The sequence below is a fragment of the Mustelus asterias genome, chromosome 22 (assembly GCF_964213995.1).
Source record: "Mustelus asterias chromosome 22, sMusAst1.hap1.1, whole genome shotgun sequence".
Classification (NCBI taxonomy): domain Eukaryota; kingdom Metazoa; phylum Chordata; class Chondrichthyes; order Carcharhiniformes; family Triakidae; genus Mustelus; species Mustelus asterias.
In genome coordinates this window covers 3,248,376-3,261,099 of record NC_135822.1, presented here as the reverse complement: position 1 = coordinate 3,261,099, position 12,724 = coordinate 3,248,376, and positions in this window count along the sequence as shown.

Below are 12,724 nucleotides of genomic sequence, written 5' to 3'. Positions count from 1 at the left end.
AGAAGAGTGAGAGGGGAGCTCATAGAAACTTATAAAATTCTAACAGGGTTAGACAGGGTAGATTCAGAAAGAATGTTCCCAATGGTGGGGGTGTCCAGAACTAGGGGTCATAGTTTGAGGATAAGGGGATAAACCTTTTAGAACTGAGGTGAGGAGAAATGTCTTCACCCAGAGGGTGGTGAATGTGTGGAATTCACTCCCACAGAAAGTAGTTGAGGCCAAAACGTTGTCTGATTTCAAGAAGAAATTAGATATAGCTCTTGGGGCTAAAGGGATCCGGGGGTATGGGGAAGAGGAGGGAATCCGGATATTGAATTTGATGATCAGCCATGATCCAAATGACTGGCGGAGCAGGCTCGAAGGGCCGAATGGCCTCCTCGTGCTTCTAGTTTCTATACCACCTAGGTATCCATGGTAATAGGGGCTGGGAGGTTGCTGGGGATGGGGGTTTAATCCATGTGGAGTAAACTGGGCAGATTGCCAGTTACAATACCCCTGGATATATACCCACTGTGTTTAATAGATTCTCTCAATCTGAATCCAGTGGTGACTGAATTCACAGAATATTCGTGAGAATCCAATACAGTGTTGGGCTCCAAGAGTAATTTTCACAACTCTCCAAAAAAGCATTTTACCCAGACCCTATCCCATAACCCGGCACATTTACCCCACTAATCCCCCTAACCTACACATCTTTGGACACTAAAGGCCAATTTAGCACGACCAATGCACCTAACCAACACGTCTTTCAGACTGTGGGAGGAAACCGGAGCACCCGGAGGAAACCCCCGCAGACACGGGGAGAATATGCAAACTCCACACAGACAGTGACCCAAGGCCGGAATCGAACTCGGATCTCTGACGCTATGAGGCCGCAGTGCTAACCACTGTGCCACCGTGCGGCCCTATTTTAATTTCAGTCCAAGTAGGGAGGCATTTAATAACCTGCCAGCCTGCTGACAGTCAGCGTGGAGAGCATTGGAAAGCTGCCCGGGCATCATTTCATAAACATTGGCACACAAAATCCATTGGTACTGAGTCGAAACATAGACTGCAACATCCAGGGTGAATCCACACTCTCTGCTTCCCTCTGTTCCCTGTGCAAATATTAGCAGCAGATGCTGGATATCTGGGCCTCACACAGAGAACTGACTCCCTTGATGTGATACAGGAGAGCTGCCCGAATTTGTATTGCAGCGAAAATTGCAGACTTCACAAAGGAAGAGCGAAAGTTGGGAATAGAACATAGAACATAGAACATAGAACATTACAGCGCAGAACAGGCCCTTCGGCCCACGATGTTGCACCGACCAGTTAAAAAAAAACAAACTGTGACCCTCCAACCTAAACCAATTTCTTTTCGTCCATGAACCTATCTACGGATCTCTTAAACGCCCCCAAACTAGGCGCATTTACTACTGATGCTGGCAGGGCATTCCAATCCCTCACCACCCTCTGGGTAAAGAACCTACCCCTGACATCGGTTCTATAACTACCCCCCCTCAATTTAAAGCCATGCCCCCTCGTGCTGGATTTCTCCATCAGAGGAAAAAGGCTATCACTATCCACCCTATCTAAACCTCTAATCATCTTATATGTTTCAATAAGATCCCCTCTTAGCCGCCGCCTTTCCAGCGAAAACAATCCCAAATCCCTCAGCCTCTCCTCATAGGATCTCCCCTCCATACCAGGCAACATCCTGGTAAACCTCCTCTGCACCCTCTCCAAAGCCTCCACATCCTTCCTGTAATGTGGGGACCAGAACTGCACACAGTACTCCAAGTGCGGCCGCACCAGAGTTGTGTACAGTTGCAACATAACGCTACGACTCCTAAATTCAATCCCCCTACCAATAAACGCCAAGACACCATATGCCTTCTTAACAACCTTATCTACTTGATTCCCAACTTTCAGGGATCTATGCACACATACACCTAGATCCCTCTGCTCCTCCACACTATTCAAAGTCCTCCCGTTAGCCCTATACTCAACACATCTGTTATTCCTACCAAAGTGAATTACCTCACACTTCTCCGCATTAAACTCCATCCGCCACCTCTCGGCCCAACTTTGCAACCTGTCTAAGTCTTCCTGCAAACTACGACACCCTTCCTCACTGTCTACCACACCACCGACTTTGGTGTCATCAGCAAATTTGCTAATCCACCCAACTATACCCTCATCCAGATCATTAATAAATATTACAAACAGCAGTGGCCCCAAAACAGATCCCTGAGGTACACCACTTGTAACCGCACTCCATGATGAATATTTACTATCAACCACCACCCTCTGTTTCCTATCCGCTAGCCAATTCCTGATCCAATTTCCTAGATCACCCCCAATCCCATACATCTGCATTTTCTGCAGAAGCCTACCATGGTGAACCTTATCAAACGCCTTACTAAAATCCATATATACCACGTCCACTGCCTTGCCCCCATCCACCTCCTTGGTCACTTTCTCAAAAAACTCAATAAGGTTAGTAAGGCACGACCTACCTGCCACAAAACCATGCTGACTATCACCTATCAATTCATTACTCTCCAAATAACTATAAATCCTATCCCTTATAATTTTTTCCAACATCTTGCCGACAACAGAAGTGAGACTCACCGGTCTATAATTCCCGGGGAAGTCTCTGTTCCCCTTCTTAAACAATGGGACAACATTCGCTAACCTCCAATCTTCTGGTACTATACCAGAGGCCAACGACGACCTGAAGATCAGAGCCAGAGGCTCTGCAATCACTTCTCTTGCCTCCCAGAGAATCCTTGGATAAATCCCATCCGGACCAGGGGATTTATCTATTTTCAGACCCTCCAGAATATCCTGCACATCCTCCTTATCAACTGTAATACTGTCTATTCTACTCCCTTGCAACCCAGTGTCCTCCTCAGCTATATTCATGTCCCCTTGCGTGAACACCGAAGAGAAATATTGGTTCAATGCTTCACCAATCTCCTCCGGTTCCACACATAACTTCCCTCTGCCATCTATAACTGGCCCTAAACTTGCCCTAACCAACCTTCTGTTCTTGAATGGTAAGATTGACTCAGCAATGCAGCACAACCTTAGGTTTACAGTCGCCATCATGTGGCAGGGAAATATATTGCAGCAACAGGAACAGTAATCTGCCCAGCCAAAAGTGTTTGTTAAGAGAGCAGACATCTCACAGTGACAGGAGTGGAGGGATAGACAAGGCGCATCTGGATGGATTTGGCTCTGAGGATTCTTTTAAAGGCAGTAAGAGTGACAATGCTTAGGGAGGGTGAGCAGGGCTGATGTCTGTTAAGACTCCATCACAAGTAAAAGAGCGGAAGTAACCACATGTAAGATAGTTGGCAAGTAAGCTGGGTATTAAGCGAGGAAACATATTTGTGCAGCAAGTTATTATGATTTTTTAAAAATCAATTTATTCATAAGATGTGTGTGTTGCTATCAAGGCCAGGGGCGGCATGGCGGCACAGTGGTTCGCACTGCTGCCTCACAGCTCCAGGGACCCGGGTTCAATTCCCAGCTTGGGTCACTGTCAGTGCGGAGTTTGCACGTTCTCGCCGTGACTGCGTGGGTTTCCTCCGGGTGCTCTGGTTTCCTCCCACAGTCCGAAAGACGTGCTGGTTCGGTGCATTGACCGTGCTAAATTCTCCCTCAGTGTACCCGAACAGGTGCTGGAGTGTGGTGACTCGGGGATTTTTACAGTAACTTCATTGCAGTGTTAATGTAAACCTACTTGTGACTAATAAATAAATAAAGGATTTATTGGGCACCCCTAAATCAATGCAATTTGCCGAAGTACTCTGATAATTGGAATGTCTCACTTGACCATTTCAGAGCCAATCACATTGCTGTGGCTCTGGAGTCACATGTAGGCCAGACCGGGTAAGGACGGCAGATTTCCTTCCCTAAAGGACATTAGGGAACCAGGTGGGTTTTTTACAATAATCCACTATTTTCATGATCATCATTAATATTACTAGTTTAAAAAAAGCTTTATTTAGTTGAATTTAAACTCGCCAACTGTCCGGATTGGATTTGAACTCACAGTTCAGGATTATACATCCTGGCCTCTGGATTATCCGTCCAGTATATCACTCAGATATTATAGCTGCACCTGGAATGGTCAGAAATTGGGGCGGTGGGCAGTGGGGGAGGGGGGGGGCAGTGGGGGCAGTGGGGGGGCAGTGGGGGCAATGGGGAGAGTGGGGGCAGTGGGGGGACATTGGGGGCAGTGGGGAGAGTGGGCAGTGGGCAGTGGGGAGGGGTCAGTGGGGGGGCAGTGGGGACAGTGGGCAGTGGCGACAGGGCAGTGGGCTATGGGGGGGACAGTGGGAGCAGTGGGGAAAGTGGGCAGTGGGGAGATGTCAGTGGGGGGGGCAGTGGGGAGAGTGGACAGTGGGGAGGGGTCAGTGGGGGGGGGCAGTGGGGAGAGTGGGCAGTGGTGACAGGGCAGTGGGCAATACGGGGACAGTGGGGGAGCAGTGGGGGCAGTGGGGAGAGTGGGCAGTGGGCAGTGGCGACAGGCAGTGGGCAGTAGGGAGGGGTCAGTGTGGAGAGTGGGCAGTGAGGGGGGCAGTGGGGGGGGGCAGTGGAGAGAGTGGGCAGCGGGGGATCAGTGAGGGGGGCAGTGGGGGGGGCAGTAGAGAGAGTGGGCAGTGGGGGATCAGTGAGGGGGGCAGTGGGGGGGGGCAGTGGAGAGAGTGGGCAGTGGGCAGTGGGCAGTGGGGGAATCAGTGAGGGGGGCACTGGGCCAGTCGGGACTAGAACAAAAGCAAAAGTTGCAGAAGTTGGAAATCTGAAACAAAAGCAGAAAATACCATCCAAACCCAGTAGACCGGCGGCATCAGTGGAGAGAGGAACAGGGTGGGATGTTTGAGTTTGTATAATTCTTTTACAAAGAGGCACACGGCCAGAGCTGCTGCCAGAGCTGCTGTGTTTTTGCAGCATTTTCTGTTATGTGAGGGCAGTGGCACAAACTGAGAGCTTCCCTCAGAAAGCTGGACAAGATCTTGCCGTGTTGTCGGCTGATGCTGTTTAGCTCGAAGGGGTTAGAACGATACAAACAGTCTTTATGTGTTTTATCCTCACCCAGTGTGAACTTTCTCACTCTCAAACTGCTGGGGGAGGGGAGGTGGGGGCAGGGAGGGTGGGGGAAGAGGTGTGGGGAGGGGGACTGGGAGCTGGGGGAGGGGAGGTGGGGGCGGGGAGGGTGGGGGAAGAGGTGTAGGGGAGGGGGACTGGGAGCTGGGGGAGGGGTGTGGGGGAGGGGGAAGTGGAGGAGGGGAGGTGGGGGAGGGGGGGTGGGAACTGGGGGAGGGGAATGAGGGAGGGGGTGGTGGGGGAGGGGGGGTGGGGGCTGGGGGAGGAGTGTGGGGGAGGGGGGGTGGGGTGATGTGAGGAAGAACTATTTTTGCACAGCCAGAGGCAATGACCTGGAATCACTGACTGTACAGGAGGTGGAAGGAAAATCAATCGATGATTTTGAAAGGAAATTGGATGGGCACTTGAGGGAAATACACCTTCAGCGATAGGACTGACTGGATACAGAGAACTAGCATGGACTTGATGGGCTGAATAGTCTCCTTCTGAGAATAGCAACTCTATGGGTGGGGTTTTTGATGGGCTCAATGGCCTGCTTCTGCTCTGTAGGGATTCTATGGTACATTTATTTTCCACAGATATATCAGAAGGGCCCTCGATAACTGTTTCCTCTCAGAGTGGCTATTGTTGCCCTTATCACGGTTAGCAGGGTGGACAAGGTTGAAAATGAAACCTTGTCTATTGTCAGTAGGGGGAGGGACTACCGACCCACGCAGGGATTAGCCTGAAAATGCTCCCTCAGGTACACCCCAAAACCTGCGGGTGGGCTGTGGGGGGGCCGGGGGGGGGGGGGGGTGGGGGGGAGCTGGTGGGCAGGAGGAGTGTGTACGACCTGTCTGTGGTTTCCTGTCGAGTCTGAATGGACCAGGGAACTACTGACTACCGGGATTCATCTCAAATATCAAACTCTCCCCTCCCAGCATCTCTGCACCCAGGGGACAGAATATCTCGGCTATGGCTCTCGAAAAAATATTGTTCGTTAGCAAAGCCCTGAGAAATCAATTAGCTTTGCTGACACAGTTCCAGCTAACTTTAGATCAGCTCATATGATCAGACTCAGGGGGGTAGGAGCAGTCTCAGACAGCTGCCTGTTCACTTATTTGCTTGCTATCCAAGTGGATGAGATGTCAGAAAATGACAGCTGGTATTTTTACTCTGCTGTGGTTTGCGAGGGACAAATTAATATCCCTGATTCGAATCGCATGTCTCTCTTTAAAAATGCTTCTAAATCACTTTGTAACAAGAATGTGTCTCCCCCGCCTTCGTTTCTTCAAAACTGGTAAATCAGCCTCACCTCTGATTAATCCCGTGGTTCTGGATAAAAATTACTTTTCAAACTGGAAATTCCTCCTGGAAAAGTTACAGATACTTTAAAGGAACAAGATTAGGCTCTGTGGGGTCACTGGGGTTGGAGGTCGCAGGTTACGATGGGCTGGCACACAAATCCTCACCTGGTTAGGATTAGAGATCAGGGTTAGGGGTTAAGGTGAGGGTTAAGGGTTGGGGTCAGGGGTTAAAGGCTAGGATTAGGGTTAAGGGTCGTGGTTAGGGATTAATAGCTAGGGTTAGGATTAGGGTTAGGGTTTAATGGCTAAGATTACGGTTAAGGGTTAGTTTTTAATTTATTTATTAGTGTCACAAGTAGGTTTACATTAACACTGCAATGAAGTTACTGTGAAAACCCCCCAGTCGCCATACTCCGGTGCCTGCTCGGATATGCTGAGGGAGAATTTAGCATGACCGATGCACCTAACCAACATGTCTTTTAGACAGTGGAGGAAACCAGAGCACCCGGAGGAAACCCATGCAGACACGGGGAGAATGTGCAGACTCCCCATGGATGGTCAACTGAGGCCAGAATTGAACCCGGGCACTGTGAGGCAGCAGTGCTAACCACTGTGCCACCGTGCCACCCCAGTTAAGGGTTGGGGTTACGGTTAAGGTTAAGGGTTAAGGGTTAATGTTTGGCATCAAGGAAACACCAACTGGGCCAGGAAATTAAGGCAAAGGCTGATCTGAAATTGGATGGATTTAATGGCTAGGGAAGATTGAGCAATGCCTGGGAATATGCAATGAGGTGCAGAGCCCCCAATGCCCCAAGTAATGGGGGCAAAACCAGAAAATCAGGCCTTTGGGACCCAATAAAGAGGAAAAAATGACCCAAAACTGGGGAAAAAATGTAATGAAAGGCGCAGAGTGATTCCAGCCACTACACTACCCTGAGGCCAGGCTCGCAGGAGGCAATCGAGTTCTCATCATTAAATAGAGTCATAATCACTGATCTGAAGAATCTCATTAGGAATGTGTATCTAGGCAGCTCTGGTCTATAAACAAGCACCTCCTCAGAAGACAAACACGGGACATGGTGGACAGAGTACCCTTCGTTGTCCAGTACTTCCCCGGAGCGGAGAAGCTACGGCATCTCCTCCGCAGCCTTCAACATGTCATTGATGAAGACGAACATCTCGCCAAGGCCATCCCCACACCCCCACTTCTTGCCTTCAAACAACCGCACAACCTCAAACAGACCATTGTCCGCAGCAAACTACCCAGCCTTCAGGAGAACAGTGACCACGACACCACACAACCCTGCCACAGCAACCTCTGCAAGACGTGCCGGATCATCGACACAGATGCCACCATCTCACGTGAGAACAACATCCACCAGGTACACGGTACATACTCTTGCAACTCGGCCAACATTGTCTACCTGATACGCTGCAAGAAAGGATGTCCCGAGGCATGGTACATTGGGGAAACTATGCAGACGCTGCGACAACGGATGAATGAACACCGCTCGACAATCACCAGGCAAGACTGTTCTCTTCCTGTTGGGGAGCACTTCAGCGGTCACGGGCATTCGGCCTCTGATATTCAGGTAAGCGTTCTCCAAGGCGGCCTTCGCGACACACGACGGCGCAGAGTCGCTGAGCAGAAACTGATAGCCAAGTTCCGCACACACGAGGACGGCCTCAACCGGGATATTGGGTTCATGGCACACTATTTGTAACCCCCACAGAGTTTCACTGGCTGTCTTGTCTGGAGACAATACACATCTTTTTAGCCTGTCTTGATGCTCTCTCCACTCACATTGTTTTGTTTCTTAAAGACTTGATTAGTTGTAAGTATTCGCATTCCAACCATTATTCATGTAAATTGAGGTTGTGTCTTTATATGCTCTGTTTGTGAACATAATTCCCACTCACCTGAAGAAGGGGCTTGCAGCTCCGAAAGCATGTGTGGCTTTTGCTACCAAATAAACCTGTTGGACTTTAACCTGGTGTTGTTAAACTTCTTACTGTGTTTACCCCAGTCCAACGCCGGCATCTCCACACTATAAACAAGCAGCAGATTTCTACAACACTCAAATCTATTGTCGGGCAATACAGCAGGATATAAATAGGCTGGAAAATTGGGCGGAGAGGTGGCAGATGGAGTTTAATCCGGATAAATGCGAAGTGATGCATTTTGGAAGAAATAATGTAGGGAGGAGTTATACAATAAATGGCAGAGTCACCAGGAGTATAGAAACACAGAGGGACCTAGGTGTGCAAGTCCACAAATCCTTGAAGGTGGCAACACAGGTGGAGAAGGTGGTGAAGAAGGCTTATGGTATGCTTGCCTTTATAGGACGGGGTATAGAGTATAAAAGCTGGAGTCTGATGATGCAGCTGTATAGAACGCTGGTTAGGCCACATTTGGAGTACTGCGTCCAGTTCTGGTCGCCGCACTACCAGAAGGACGTGGAGGCGTTAGAGAGAGTGCAGAGAAGGTTTACCAGGATGTTGCCTGGTATGGAGGGTCTGAGCTATGAGGAGAGATTGGGTAGACTGGGGTTGTTCTCCTTGGAAAGACGGAGAATGAGGGGAGATCTAATAGAGGTGTACAAGATTATGAAGGGTATAGATAGGGTGAACGGTGGGAAGCTTTTTCCCAGGTCAGAGGTGACGATCACGAGGTGCCCCCTGGAGGCACCCACCCCCCTCGCCCCCTTCATCCCTGCCTCTGATAGCAGCCAATGGGGCAGAATGAAGGGCAGCTCCACACCTTGCTGGGATCTCCGTGTTCTGAGACCCATGGGTCAGGGATAAAGCTGCTGCTGTCTGAGCTTCACCATCGAGAGGAGAACACAACTCAGCACCTTTGACATCCAGTTGCCTCAGGATTATTGGGATCTCCCTTTAATCGGCCAATTGTGCTGACCGTGAGCCCCACCCACCGGGAAAAGACCCTCCTCCCATTTTGAGATCTCGCAGTTTTACACGGACAATAATGCATTGCTGAGAATCCCAAAATGAGACTCACTCCAGCACCTTCTACTGCCCCCCTGTTACCCACCAACATCCCCCCATCACTCTCCACCCACCCAATGATTGCTTCATGATGGGGAGGTTGAGGGGGAGGGAGCTTAATGGGAACAGACAAAACAGATGACTGGGATAATGGGAGGGGTCAGGGGTCAGGGTTGGGCATCAGGGTCGAGGCCAGGGTCATGGTCAGGATCGGGGTCAGGGTCGGGGTCAGGGTCAGGGCCAGGGTCAGGGTCAGGGTCAGGGTTGGGGACAGGGTCGGGTTCAGGGCCAGGGTCGGGGACAGGGTCAGGGTCAGGATCAGGGTCAGGGTCGGGATCGGGGTCAGGGTCGAGTCAGGGTCAGAGTTGGGGATCAGGGTCAGGGTCGGGGTCAGGGTCAGGGTCGGGGTCAGGGTCGGGGGATTGGGGGCAATAATGGGTGTCAGCTGAGAGAGGAGAGAGGGTGAGTGGACGGTAATGGTTAACGGCACTGGGGTAACGGGGGATGAAGGTGGTGATAATCTGCCTCCTTAAACCGCTGTAGTCCCTGTGGTGAATAATTTGATGTGGAGATGCCGGCGTTGGACTGGGGTAAACACCGTAAGGAGTCTAACAACACCAGGTTAAAGTCCAACAGGTTTATTTGGTAGCAAATTCTGTAAATTGAGTTTGTGTCTTTATATGCCCTGTTTGCTGTTTATGAGCAGATCTCCCACTCACCTGACGAAGGAGCAGCGCTCCGAAAGCTAGTGGCGTTTGCTACCAAATAAACCTGTTGGACTTTAACCTGGTGTTGTTAGACTCCTTACTGTGAATAATTTGGACCGTGAGTGGTTTCTAGACCATGCCGAGGGCAGCTCCAAGTTCATCGCCAGTACAGTTGTGCTCCATGCTAAAATTAATCTTTTAGTCAATAGTTTTGTTACTTCATGAAGTATTTAAATAAGCACGGAATCAGCATTAAAAGTAAACTATGCCGTGCAGGTTTATAAATATCCAGACTGCGGAATACCCTCTGGGTCTCTGCAGATGATTTAAATAAATCTTCCCTAATCATTTGCTTTATTTGGTGCGCTAACCCCTAACTGTGCACTTGGGACCAGCACACACCTGTTCAGAAGCTGGTTGATCGGATTAACTTGCTGAGGAATTCATTTTCATCCTGGTTTTTTTCAGCTCTGCTTGGGAAGCGGGAACGGGCAGGGTGCTGCCAGAAAGTAAATGGAACTATTTAAAAGACTGGTTTTTCTTTTGAGACCAGGGGGCAAAGCGGGTCATTGCAACATTGCCTTTGACCATATTGGTCCATGTTTGATCCCCCCCTCTCCCCGGACAGTGATTCTCTCTCTGTGATAGACACAGAAAACACTTTGTGTTTATATGAAGCACAACATTGTGCATCAGAGCAGGAATGGTATAGTCAACGTGGTTAATACCCCTGGCTCCATGTAGCCTCACTGAAGGAGTTATCCAGCCTAATCCCTATTTTATTCACTCATGATATGTAGGCATTGCTGGCGAGGCCAGTATTTATCGCCCATTCTTGAGGGCAGTAAATACTGTGATTGACTTTAATAGCTCTGGAGTCACATGTAGGCCAGACCAGGTAAGGACAGCAGATTTCCTCCCCGAAAGGACATTAGTGAACCAGATGGGTTTTTCCAATAATGGTTTCATGTTCATCATTCAACTTTTAATTCGAGATGTCTATTGAATTCAAATTTCACCATCTGCCGTGACAGGATTTGAACCCGGGTCCCCGGAGCATCACCCTAGGTCTCTGGATTACTAGTCCAGTGACAATACTGCCACCACCACCACCACCGCCACCACCACCGCCACCCCATCTCCTGGTCAAGCAGTTACAACACTTCAAGTGCATTTCCATGATGAGGGCTTGTCTCTACCACCATTTCAGAGAGTGAGTTCTAGTTTGCCACCACCCTCTGGGTGTAAAGATTTCCCTCAACTCCCAACTAATCCTTCTACCAATTCCTTTAAGTCTGTGTTGTTGACTCCTCTGCTAAGGGAATTAATTTCTTCCTGTGAACTCCTTTTTGATATCAAGTTCTAGTTACCTTTCAGGAGCTGGGCCATGTCACCGTCCTCTGCACGTGCTCCCTTGCGTCTCAGGGTGTAGGGAAATTGATACAATATCAACATGTGACTTGACCAGAGCAATGTCCAGATTGGCTATCATTTACTCTGATGATATTAAACTTACCATTGGTTTTATTGAATCTGCTCTCAAATATTAACACCAAACAAACAATAAAGTACAATTCAGGCAATGGCCAAACTCTTAACAGCCAATAAAATCCAAGTGTTCACATTTTAAGTGTCTCCAAACTGAAAACAGATGATGGCTGGCGAGAGATGAGAGCATTTTCGGCAGCGAGTGAGAATATCGCCAATGTAACAGTAACCAATAGTCTGAGAAATACCCACAGCACCAATCGACAAACATGGAAGCATTTTGTTTTGGTGCTAAGCCTGGGAGGTTTGGAATTCTGCCTGACATTGGCACGGTGAGTGTTTGCACCCGAGCTATTTCCTCTGTCAGGTATACTTGGATCTAATCGTTTAGTGATACACAGGAGCAAGAGGTGATAAATTGTGAATGTTTAGTTCCTCCTGTAGTTTTGTTGCTCAGTGTGACACCAGCCTGAGTGCCAGGCCACACACCCAGTACAAAGATCTGACCATCAGCAGTGTTTGCAGAGCTCGCTGGTCTACAGGACGATGTAAGGATGTGCCATATAGCCTCAGGACCCTGGGGTTGGGGAGCAACGTCAGCCTGGGTCTCCGCTTGCTATCACTGCCCCTTGCTGCACAGTAGACCCACATAGAAAGCAAGTGGGGATACCCGCTTTGTAAGGACAACACTTTGTTTGTGATGCCTCATGTGGTCAAACATCCTGATGATGCCCAGAGATCCGCACCCTCACCCTGCCAGCGGACTGTGAGCTGGTGACCTCCGCACCTAGATGTAACAGAGCAGGGTCACCTCAGTAACAGACAGTCTCACAGCACCTTCAGCGCTGTGGCTACTGCCTGGGTTTGGGGCAGTCGATGTACTCTAACCTCTGTCCCAGTCAGAGCTTCACTGCTGCTGTTTACTAGGCTCCTCCTTGACTGTCACTCAAGGCTGGAATCAAAGCCGGGACCCTGGCACTGTGACGCAGCATGGCTAATCACTGCGTTACCGTGCCGCCCACTCAGTTCAAGGGCAATTAGGGATGGACAATAAATGGCCACGTTTCCTGAACATGTAAAAAAAAACAAATGTACAGAAACTTCTTCTAAAGCCCCGTCATTCTGGTGGAATAAACA